This window comes from Pistacia vera, unplaced genomic scaffold, assembly GCF_008641045.1.
Source record: "Pistacia vera cultivar Batoury unplaced genomic scaffold, PisVer_v2 Contig212, whole genome shotgun sequence".
NCBI classification, from domain to species: Eukaryota; Viridiplantae; Streptophyta; class Magnoliopsida; order Sapindales; family Anacardiaceae; genus Pistacia; species Pistacia vera.
The window spans coordinates 1,745,019-1,758,393 of record NW_022196016.1 but is presented as its reverse complement, the minus strand read 5'-3'; the positions used below and the strand labels follow the sequence as shown (position 1 = coordinate 1,758,393).

The 13,375-nt window shown below is 33.5% G+C and overlaps 1 pseudogene; it reads left to right on the top strand.

Annotated features, from left to right (window-relative positions):
- The first annotated feature begins 1,960 nt into the window (after nucleotides 1-1,960).
- On the top strand, nucleotides 1,961-2,631 carry LOC116129533 (annotated as a pseudogene).
- Nucleotides 2,632-13,375: the final 10,744 nt, after the last annotated feature.

The following is a 13,375-nucleotide window of genomic DNA, read 5'->3' as shown; positions in this document are numbered from 1 at the left end:
TTGACAACTTCAACAACCTCTTTAGTGTCTAGGTTATTCAGACTAAATGTCATCCCTACTTCGTGACAAACGACAGGATTGTAGTGCACAACCACCACTATGAATTGTGATCACTGCCACCGATCTCAAAACCATGGAAAGCACTTTCAAGTTCAGCAAGTGCTTTCTGAATTTGTCGTATCTTAATTTTCAAAGGTTGTAGAGTCCATGACATTTATTAGCAATTCATCAGGGGCTCCATGACAAAAATTTGAAGGAAATTTAGATAATGAATATATCCAAAATTATATAACCCAATTGATAATTATAAAATTTACATGGGTGAGATTTTATTTTTTTTTAATGACCGAAGGTGTCGAGCTAACTTACGCGCACGTCAACTAATCCCTCAGACCTTGAAATTATCGATCGAGTACAGCTCCAATCTACGCGGCCACCCCTATTAGCAATCGTGGGGACCGAATTTAAGAAACCAGTTAGATCCTCTCTTGTTTTTTTACCCTAAGGTATTAGAGTCTTACACGACTAGGGCACTAAGCCTACTGGTTTATAAGAGAGTGTAATTCCATTTAACAAGGCTATTAGGTAGGGAGTTAGACCATCTCAAATTCTATTATGGCATTAGAGTTAGACCTAGTTGAGTGAGTGTTTGACCAGTGAGTGAGGAGTTAAATCAACAAATCTCATCACACATATGACCCAACATATGGGCTTGACTGTGAGTGTGAGTGTTGAAGCCACATCGACTAAGCACGTAAGCTTACTAGTTTATAAGAGGAGTTAATCCCTATTCAACAAAATCTCATTGGGTGAGGATGAGTCACCCTCAAATTCTATCAAGGGGACTCAAACTTGAGAGACCATATTAGATCCTTCTTTGGGAGACCATGTTAGATTTTATCTTGCCTTTTACTATCAAGGAGAATCGTATTTAGGAGATCATATTAAATACTTTTTGCTTTTTTATTATAGACCACCTAACGGTAGAATGTATCATGGGTGAGAATTCATAATTCACTTTTTATAATAAGGAAGCAAACAAAAAGGGTATATTGATGATATATATATATTACAAACTTAAGGGGTTTGTATTAAGAATGAATATTATTCATTTGGAAAATATTATTGTATGTCCACTTGACTATAGCTATAATTATTGGAAGAATTAGAAATGCTGAGCATCCTGCTGCCACCTGGAATGTATTGTTTGTTACACTATAGCGTTCCTTTCCATAAAAGCCCTACTCAAGTTTCTCGTCACTTACCCATTTCCTCTCTCTTCTCTCTCACTTGTATGAATAGTATGAACTGAGTTGCTTCCCCTTTTTCGGAAAAAAAAAAGTCTGCCAAAACTAAAAAAAAGCTCTTTAGCAAAAGTACCACCAACATCATCACCCTTTCAAGGTTCTAGGATTGATCAAAACAAAGATTGCAGGAAGAAACCCATCAAAAAAAAAAAAAAAACTATACTTAGCCCCTACTATATATCCTTATACTAGCTATCGTTTTCCTCTTCTTCTAACAATCTAATCTTCTTCTTTCTCCAAAGCGAAGTCCTCTCTCTCGTTTTTGTTATGGCATATTGCATTATTGACTCCAGGAGAGATTTAGCTGGATTAAACACGTTTTGGGTATCCACGAACAGTGACAAATCAGCAGTCTTGACCTCTTCATTCTGGAAGTTAACCTAATACTGAGTAAGTACTTCTCTTCTAACTTTTTCTTTTGTTTTACTCCGTTCTCGCTCATTTATTAGTGATCCATGTGAATCTCAAACGAAGCCTTCTTCTGCATCTGTCATCCTTATGAACAGTATACTTCTCCTGTCTAGTTTCAGCTTCTTTCTTCATCATTTAACCCTTCAAGCTTTAATCTTTCTCCGTACTGTCATCTCACACCTCAAAAAACTAATACCTTCCAACACTAGATCAGCTGATTTTTCTCTTACTGTGCAGCTTCCTTCAAGCTTGTTGAACAAAAATCCTTCAAGATCACAAAATATGGAGTCGGTTCAAGAGTTTGATATCTCCAACACAAACACGGCAATCATAACAACTCCCACAAAAATACCACAGCTTCACCATGAACACTCCTCCACCTCAACTACAGTCTTGTCTTCACCGACATCATCCTCAACTTTCTCCCTCCACTCTCAGCCGCTATGAGACTCAAAAGCGCCGAGACTGGAACACCTTGGCCAGTATCTCCGCAATCACCGCCCGCCTCTTTCTCTGGACCGCTGCAGCGGGGCCCATGTCCTTGAATTTTTGAGGTACCTTGACCAGTTTGGGAAAACCAAAGCACTACCCAGCTCTGCCCCTTCTTCGGCCATCCGAACCCTCCCGCCCCCTGCCCCGCCCACTGCGCCAGGCCTGGGGCAGCCTCGACGCGCTCATCGGCCGTCTTCGTCCGCCTTCGAGGGAGAACGGTGGCAAGCCTGAGGCGAACCCCTTTGGAGCTCGAGCAGTCAGGCTCTATCTGCGAGAAGTTCGTGATTCGCAGGCAAAAGCAAGAGGAATTAGCTATGAAAAGAAAAACGAGAAGCGCCCCCCACCGGCCCCCGCAGCCTCCCGTTGCCACCTTCCGTGGAACTGCATGAATGAAAGAAGAGGTCCTAAAGATCTCACATAAATTAGCCTTTCATGGGTATGTTATCCTATTAATTTTGTATGTTGCATGATCATCTTTCAGTATTTTATGTCTTTCTAAATTATATTTCAAGTATGCTATTAATAGATTGGTGAGATTAGTACCACTGTTATGATTTAGACCATATTTCTTTGATGAAATACCAGTATATGGTGGTGGTTTATTATCGGTAGAAGTTGTAATAGTTGCAGTACTATTAAGATTTTATGACTTAAACCCAATACCTTGAAATGTACCTTGAAAAGCCATTATGACAGTAATAGATTGCGGATCAGTTGTGTGTCTTTTTTGATAATATTATTATTACATACAGTTTATAAATATAGTCATTCAGGTATTAATTAAAAGAAGAGAAGAGTATGCAAGATATCATCATCAGATTTGTCAATAATATCTGCTTGTTCACTTATCATCTATGTAGGTTTCTTTTATTTACTCTGTCTTCTGCGTCACTGCTTTTTATCCACTGTTGAGATTATATTTATATTACAAAACTTATGGATATAGAGTGAAGAAAGAGAATAAGCCCTGAAAATGCTGACGTTTTACCAGTAACTTAACATTGAAATGGAGTTTCTGCAATGGCATACTCATTTGAGTGAAAGAAGAGTTGCATTTTGACATAAATGTGGCAGTTTTTTTTTTTTTTTTGTTGTGTGAGTTTTAGCTTCAACTAGTCATCATAACTAAGTAATAATAGCTTGAGTCTTTGTCTTGAATGATCATATTGGTCTCATTCTATATCTAAGTCCGTCCCATTTCTCATTGTGGTATCAGTCTGGATGTTTCCCAATGAGGGGATATCATTAAATAAGTGAACGACCATGAATATGATACATGAACCTCTAATAAACAGTGCCATCCTGCAAGCTTTCACTAAAGCATTAGATGTTGGGAAGAAGTCAAGCACTATCTAAGACCACAAATTTGTGATTTAACACCCAATCTACTAAACAAATATTAGCTACGACAGCCAACAAAAATGCCTCCCATGCCTTGCTCGTTGCTCATTTGCTAGGATATTTAGACAATGTATTAATTTCTGTTTAACAAGAAATCTATATAAGACATATTTGCTTCACATTCTTGGCTGAGTAGTGTGATTTCTTCTTTCTCTTTAATGCATTAATTTTAGACTAATATGTTATAATTTTGATGCTAGATGTGATCTTCTTTTCCAAGTGTATGAATGTATGTGGTGTTGGGTATGGGTGCCTTGTGATTTAATAGACATAGCAAATACCACAACATATGTCAAATAATTAAGGATCATTTTCTTTTGGGTGATGTAGGATTACATCAAGATGTTTCCATATCTGAATAATGGAACGATTAAAAATAGAAATAAATTATTATTATTTATTCACTAATTAATTTTAAATTGCTTATGGTAGTGGGCGGACTCCACAATCAATTATATTGTATGTCTATTACAAGGGGCTATTATTTTATCAAATTCGGTTTTTATACTATATTATTATTTATGATGGTGAGGGGGCCGCGTTGATACTGGATCTTCCTTTTGTAATAATTTCTTGGCAAATAATTAGGGCTAGAATCAAACGAGAATGATAATAAAATCATTAAAATTCTTTGCTGCAGGAAATTACAATTCCAGTGTTAGGTATATTCTTTTGCGTGGATGCCCCTTTCTTGATGGAAACGCTAATTGTGGGAAATCGAACAAAACTTAGGCTCTCTAATACTCTCATGGTTATAATTCTATGTATTTGTGGATTAAAATGTGTTCGACGAGAATATGGAATGTGTTATTAGGTACCATTCCTTCAGATAATGTTTCACATATAGATCATGTAGCGTTTATTGGTATATGCTTCATCAGATTGCCTGGAAACACTAAATATAGCCAATGATCATAAGGTTATTTATATTAACAAATGGGGAGTCTTGTTGAAAAAATTGCACTCAGGAATTGTTGATCAATAGAAGTTCAAATTACTTCTATATAGTTGAATGCGAACATTGTCTTGACCAAAACATGTTATTCGAACTTTTAACAGGTGAAAGAGAACATCTAGGAAGCTTACTTATAGGAGCTACTTTGTACCTAACAGGAGAATTAGATTACAAGCAAAGCTATCGGAAATATTTTTGCCTTATAGCTTTATACAGTTTTAAGTTCATCAGATCATTTACGACTTCACTTCAATCATTTTGGCATTCAAACTCCATGAAATTAGTACCATAAAATTAAAGATCTGATATAAGACTATTGTACTTTGGAAGTAATAAACTAAGCTGAATCCTTTTGTTTTGGAGTTTTTCTCCTAGATTATAGGTTGAAGCTTGAAGGCCGTACAAAGTTAGTAATGAATTGCCTAAAAAACTCCATGACATGTGATGACCTACTTCATAGTTGTATGTTATAATTTAAAATAAAGCTTATGGATACGTCCATGTGAATTTCCCTATTAGGAAACCTAAAGTCCTTTGCCTATCATGGTATCATAATATCGTAATCAGACTTTTAATTTATTTGGGAACGTTAATAGTATGTCCAGGGTACATATTTAGTGGGAACAGACAAGAACCATTGCAACAAAACTTATACAAACTGATAAATGTCATGTGAAAAAAAAAGTTTTTAAATTAAATTATGAGACCATCTTTTCCAAGTTAAAATTATCCTAAATTCTCTTTCATTTGTTCTAGTGTACCTCGTAGAGACATGCACACTTATTCAGAAGCAATTAATTCTTGTAGATAAATTATTTCACATTTATCTTGAGGCTTTAAACTAATTTTTAGGGGATCAGAGGTATGGGTCCCTAGTTTTTGTCTTTTGTCTGTTTGTTATCCTGTATGCCGAAACTAAATATTTATAATAAATAGAGCAAATTTAATCTGACTCGACCTGGTGTACTTGGGGAGATATTTTCTATGATTACTGTCATTAGGTTGTATCCGAGAAAAAGATGCTTCAACTTACGTTTCGTAGGAGAGTGGTAAAACTCTTTCTTATCACATTGTTCATCTTTATTTGATAGTATTCATCTGTCATCGTCTACAAATTTGTCCAATAAAATGGTGAGAAGTTGAGAAAACGAGCCAATGTAGTATTATTATAAATTATATATAACTTGTATTCATTTTTTTGTCTTATATCACTTCTGTCGTATGCGTCTTTTTTTCGTATTAGGTTGATTATTTGACTTTCATTTACACAAATATATTTGTGTATCACATGTGTTTATTAAAAAAGGGTCAGTAGTGAAAATCAGTAAAACCATTAATACAGTCATAGCTGATAAAGTCTCAAAACCGTACAACTGAATAATGTTTGTTTGACATTACTATCTAGAGGCTGCCAGGCGTGTGTGGGATGGGCAAAGGGCAGTTTGGTTCAAGCAGCAAATGATATAACATGTTTTTCAGATACTCGCGTTTTTTTAAGGGATCCTGAGCATATCTTAATATCTTAGGACAAAAGTAATCTCTTCTTTTGTTATGGCGCATTTTTTATTTTAATATTATTAACATATTTATATATGAAAAACTGTTAGCCTTATTCATTCTTTTTAATCACTTTCTTACTCACCTTTGTTAAAAGACATATGAACCGTATTATGCTTATAAACCCATACTATTGTTTTGTATTTACAAAGATGAGTAAGAGAAGGGAGTAAGAAGATGAGTAGATAGCATTACTTCTTTATATATTACCTAATTTTTTGTAGGTGTTACTAACTTTGTATATATTTCAAGGTCAAGTGAAAATACTTAGTGGATTAGTGGTGGATTCTAACATTATTAGGATACAAAGAGTTGAGATCACGAGGTTAGAAGAGATCACTTGTCAAATCAGATAATATCACAAGATTAACGATGTTTAAAAATAAATTATATATGATAATTTAACATAGTTTGACATATTTGTTTACGTTCACGATGAGAGTGAAAACCATAACAAATAACGTTATCAATGGTATCAGCACAACTTAACCCAATACTAACAGAGTACAAATTAACACTACATAATCAATACTAACCGAGCCCAAAACGTGTGTTAAAACTATCATAATTCTACTATGTGAAACCTATTATTCTCATAACTAGAATTGGGTGTTGATTTATACAAATAGAGATATTTTAATAATACATATTCCAGTTAGATGTAGAGATGTATCATGTTTATAGTACTCATAAATTATGTAGAGATATTTTAGTCCTATAGAGACTTATAATTTTATTTTTAGTAAGATTCATATCCTATAAGAGTGTATCCAAAGTAATTTTGAATTTAAAAGGAAAACAAACTTATTAAGAAAATGAACCAAAGCATTTCAACAATCTACCTTAATGAGTATTCCAACAAAGCAATAATATGGCGCCATCAAAGCATCAAATTGTAGTAGCAAAGTTCGCCACCAAAATGATTAACTAAGAACCACTCCACCTATAACTTTGAAAGTCATTGTAGCTCATCTCTTTTATGTACCAAATCTCAAAACAATTCAACCACAGTTTCCAATTTGAAGCCCTATCCATTATTAGGAGATCACTCACAAAAGAAATTGTTAAGAGATCACTCACAAAAGAAATAATAAACAACGAGTTAAATAATGTATGAAAATAAATCATACATCACAAGAGACGTGATAATTTAACATGGTTCATCAATATAACTGGCCCACATCCACAAATGAGAGAAAAATTCATTGGCCAATAACATTAACACATATATACAATAGTACAATTACACACTTCATAACCTTCCATAACGTGGTACAAAGTACAAACTTACATACATACATATCCCTACCTCTACCTGACTTAGTACTAACAAAATCAAAAACTTGATAGTCCAACCATTTTTTTCATGCATAATACTACACTTACAACATTTCTCATATAACATGATGTGATAAAAGATGATTAACTGATTTTAAATTAAAAATAAACTTTCACCCCATCATCTTTTGCCATATTATATTGTATGAATATGTTGTATGTATAATATTACTCTTTTTTCATAGCATATTCCATGTTTAACTCACTATAAGTTTACATTGAATGTTACTCCTATATTTATAGGTATTACATGTAAATATATTTTTGTACTAGCATATAAATATATTTTATTTCAATCAAAACTTGTAATTTTGTTCCAAATAGAATTTATATTTCTTATAACAGTTTATATTCTTCTTTAAATATTTTTCCTTACTTTTTTAAGGTTACATAAACTAACAAGGAAACCAATAAACCAAACAATCCTACTACATAATGAAACAAATATATATGTCAAATCTATTTCATAGATTATTTGTCGCTAACTTCTTTCATACTTGTAGTTAGGGGTGAAATTCGAGCCGAGCTCGAGCTTGATCGGCTCGACTACAATGTCAAGTCAAGCTCAATCACGATACTACTCAGCTCAACAAGCTCGCGAGTCGAGCCGAGCTCGGTATATTACAATTTTATTTTTGTTCCCCCTTTTCTTCGTCTCTTCTTTTTTCATCTTTCTCCAGTTTTCCTTCTCCTTCCATTCACTTTCTTTCTTTTTTTTTTCTCTCCTCTTCCTTTCTTTCATTTTTAGGGAGGGCTTAGGGGTGTTGTTCTTGAGAGAGAGAAGAGAGGATTTTTTTCTCTCATTTTTTTCATTTAAAGCGGCGGTTTTTGCCATTTTTCAATCAATTCCTTCATCCAAAATCCATTCCGACACCACCCATAAATTGTAGTCTTAATTACAAACATCACAATTCCAAGAGTTTTCTTTATCAAACTCAACATCATGACTAATGATTGTGTTCCATGTGCTTGGATTGTATAACTTGTACCCTTTGGAATTTTTATCACAGCCAATAAAAAGGAACTTCTCACTTCTATCATAAAACTTGTTCATTTTCTCCTTCGATACATGTATATAGCCTATACTTCCAAAATTTCTTAGATGATAAATTTTAGGTTTTCTCACATTCCACACTTCTTGTGGTGTTCTTATTCACACATTTCTCATTGGTGATCGATTTGACAAGTATACCGCACACGTCATAACTTCCACCTAAAATTCTTTTGGCATATCCTTGCTTTTGAGCATGCTACAAGCTATGTTGAGGATGGTTCTATTCTTCATTTTTACCACATCATTTTATTGAAAGGATCTTAAAACCATCAAGGGTCAAGGAATTCCTTTGGTTTGATAGAAATCTTGAAACTCTTTAGATATGAACCCTCCTTCTCGATTAGATCTCATGGCCTTAATCTCAACTCACTTTGTTTCTCAGCAATAGCTTTGAATTTCTTGAAAACTCCAAATACTTTCAATTTTTTCCTCAAAAAATACACCCAAGTTTTTCTTGAGAAATCATCAACGAAGAGCATGAAGTAGTTACTTTTACTAAGGGAACTTGGCTTTATTAGTTCACGTAAGTATGTTTAAGTTCAAGTTACTTTTGAGCTCTTGAACTTGACTCCTTTAGAAAGCTTTTTCTGAGTTGCTTCCCAAGTAATCATCCCTCGCATAGTTGATCAGGTTGATCGATGTATGATAGTCCTCTCACCAGCTCGTTCTTAGATAATAACTCTAATCCTTTAAAATTGAGATACCCGAATCAAAGATGCCAAAGCCATATTGTGTTTTTATAGCAAGTCTTAAGACACTTTGTAATATCATTTTGGATATTCAATAAGAACAACTTATTTTTTGACATGGCACTTTGACAATAGGGTTACTTCTGTTGTCTCTTATAGAAAGATTATATTATTTCATATGAATATTATAGACTTTTTCTAAGAGTTGACCCCAAACTCAAAATGTTGTTTTTCATGTGGGTACGTAATAAACATTTGAAATAAATTGGTGTCTTTCATCATTCAAACAAATAAGGATGTTACATTTATTTTTCACTGGAATTTTGGAATCATCACCAAAACAAACATTGTAATGCACTGTCTCATCAAGCTTCACGAACATGTTTTTTTCTTCCACACATATGATTGCTTGCACCAGTGTCAAGATACCATGTGTTTTCTTGACCTCCATCATTGTCTTTCTATGCTAGGAGTAGGGTGTCATTCTCAGTTTTTTCCTTTACGAAGTTAGTCCTCTCTTCAACTTTACTATTGGGAGCTTTGCATTCAGAGGTGTAATGGTCAAACTTTTGACAATTGTAGCAACGAACTTGAGACTTGTAATACGTCAAGTTTGAGTGTCTTTTCCATGGCACTTTGATGAACTTTTTGCTCTTTTGTTGTTATAGGAGTTATTGTTGTTGATGAAACTCCTATCTCTTCCACAACTATAACCTCATCCTTGTCCATGACTTTGACCTTGACCTTGACCATGTTGGTTTCTCTTGCCGTAGCTTTCTTCTTTCTCATTGTGTTGCACCTTAAGGAGTTGCTTCGTGATCTCTTGCCTCTTCTTATGTTTCTCTTCATGGGCTTGCTATGAACCTTGAAGTTCCTCAATTGTTATGGCATCAAAGTTATTTGTTTCTTCAATTGTTACAAAGATGTGTTCAAATTTGGATCCAAGGAGTTAAGTATCTTCTCAATGATCCTTAAATCTTTTAGCTTCTCACCATTTCTTTTTAATTTAATAGAAATAGCCAAGACTCTAGAAAAGTAGTCGAAGATGGACTGACTTCCTTTATATGCAACATTTCAAATTAACCTATTAATGTATAGAGAAACGCTTTCTTCATTCCTAACACCTTTGTAAAAGGTTTGGGGCTTTTCTCATGCTTCCTTGATAGAGGTTGCATTTGAAATCTTCTCGAAACCATCATCATCTAATGCTTGATAGATGAGGAAGACAGTTTTCTTGTCTCTCTTTCTTGAGCCTTTCAAAGTTTCCTTTTGGATCGTAGAAAAGGTTGACTCATATTGTGAGTCGATAAATCTATTCTCCACAATCTTCCAAACATCATGTGCCCCCAAAAGAGTCTTCATCTTAATACTCCAACTGTCGAAAATAATTTTTTTTATGGATGGAACTTGGAAGGACGTCATACCCCCGCTAGTCATAACTCTAATACCACTTTGCTAAAAAATAAATTCTATAATTGTGTTTTCTTACTATTAATACAAAATAGAGAATTTGTTTATCTTTTTCTTTCTCCGACTCAATTACATTTGAAACATGGAAATTATATATATATACTAGTTTAAATTACCTGCGAATCACGTAATATTATTAGTCTATTAATCATAATCATTCAATTATTACTACTTTTTTAACAAAGTTTAATATGGTTTTTCAATAACATTTATCTTTAACATCTTTTAAAAAAAAAAAAAATCATCTTTTGTTGTTAATTTTACTATTTACTAAAAATTAATATAGTCTCCAATAAGTAAACCATGGTGGTGAACGCTAAACAATGTTTTGTTTTACTATAATGATAAATAGCTGTTTTCTCAACATATTTGACCTCATCAATAAAATTTTCTTTTCAAACAGCTGGCTTGGTTTTCACAATTTCATTTTGAACTTGTGCAGTTATCTCAATCAAATATTCTTCGACCTTCTTTCGACATTTAAATCATCCTTTTAATTATAAGTAAGAAATGGTCTTGTGAGCAAAAACCATGAAATTAAGAATGAGGTCTTATTTTGCCTCTCCATTTTTCCTAAATATTGTCATTAGTAGCTAACCTTAATTTATTGTTACATCTCTAATTTTTAGTTGTAGCACTCGATTTCGAATAGGACAACAAGTATTTTGTTGTTTAGAATTTGAAATATTAATGCACTATTGTTATTCATATAAAGTACAAACCATATAAATTGTTGGGATAGTACTGATATTTGCATAGGGAACGTATATAATGACCCACTAATTAATCCTAGAGTTAATTTCCTGCTATTCTTGCTCACATGTCTTTTGATTAGGCCAGTCGCTTTACCCATAATATAATGAATAATACTTTGGGTACTAATAGATGGGTACTAATTTGTGTACTAACTAAAGCATAGTACCCGTACTATGTGCATAATATGGGTACTATGCTTTAATTAGTACACAAATTTGTACTCATCCATTAGTACCCATAGCATCACTCTAATATAATACCTGATCAGTATCTTCTTTTCAACGCTGTATCTTTCTTGGCGGACTAGTAATTTTGTTACAGATGGTTATTTTTGTCAGGTTAATAAAATAATAATTAATGATTTTAAATAGTATTAAACCCCTGAACTAATTACCTACATTACATCCTATTTGTTAGCATGATTCATTAATTAACCTTTTTAATTATTTAAAATCGTAGGTTAATTTAGTCATTAATGCGAATGTAATTAATGTAGATGATTAGATAAAACTGATTTATTGTTGCTAATATGCGAGATGAATTATGATATAATATAATACAATTCAAGTACACAGAATTTGGAATTGGAGAAGCTAACAAAGAAAACCCGGGTATTTCGGAGCTCCCCGCATGCACAGAAAGCGACAATTCAAGTACATGAACAAACTGGCGCCAGTAACAGTAGTTGCATGCATCATGCATGTGAAAGTGAATTACTGTACCAAATTATGTAACGAAATTAATATCACATACCGACCTGTCTGCTGCCAAAATAATTAGGACTGTAGAATTGCCACCCAACCCAACCGCGTGATTGGAACTGAAGAGTGAATTAAAAGTGGTTGTGAAGTAAAAGCAATTAACGCCAAAGAATCTTAAAAAGATGCTAAAAATAAAAATGGTACGAGAATTACGCACTACTCAGTACTCATCTGGCCTCCACCCGCTCCCTCACTTGTCCTACTTTGCACGTGTTCTCCTGTCATTCATGTCTCCACTTTATATCATCCCCCTTTTAATCCGGTCACTCCATTGTTCCTTCTCCGATCTTTGCCATCTGTCTCCATCTCCACCCTTCTATCTTTTCATGTCGACCATACAACCTCTTTCTATATCTACTAATTAATTGCCCAATGGATTTGGTTTCCATGGCCCGATAGTGTTAGCCCAGCCTNATAAAATTTAAAATATTTATGAGATTTGAATACAAATTTTGTTATTTATATTTAAAATTTAATAAATATATTTTTTATTTATAGAAAAAATTATCTTTAAAATAGAGAGCTCTATTAAAAATATAATTATACAAAACGAGGAAAGGTTGCAATTGAAATCAAAAGTCATTATCAAGACTGGAAATACACCTATCCAAATCTCGCCGTCAATAATTATCATGAAAAAGGCCCTCACCGACACTCACGGCAAATATCTACTGCGCATCAGATCTCAACTTGCAGATATTTTTTCCTGTTATTTACTTATTTATATATTTTAATCTCTTCATAATTTAACTGCTATATAATAACCCCTTACAAATATCAAATGGGGTTTTTAAAATTCTATTATAATGAATATCATAAAATTGTGTTTTCATGAAGAATAATACTTTGGGTACTAATGGATGAGTACTAATATGTGTACTAACTAAAGCATAGTACCCGTACTATGCGCATAGTACGGGTACTATGCTTTAGTTAGTACACATATTAGTACTCATCCATTAGTACCCAAAGTATTATTCTTCATGAAAACACAATTTTATGATATTCATTATAATAGAATTTTAAAAACCCCATTTGATATTTGTAAGGGGTTATTATATAGCAGTTAAATTATGAAGAGATTAAAATATATAAATAAGTAAATAACAGGAAAAAATATCTGCAAGTTGAGATCTGATGCGCAGTAGATATTTGCCGTGAGTGTCGGTGAGGGCCTTTTTCAT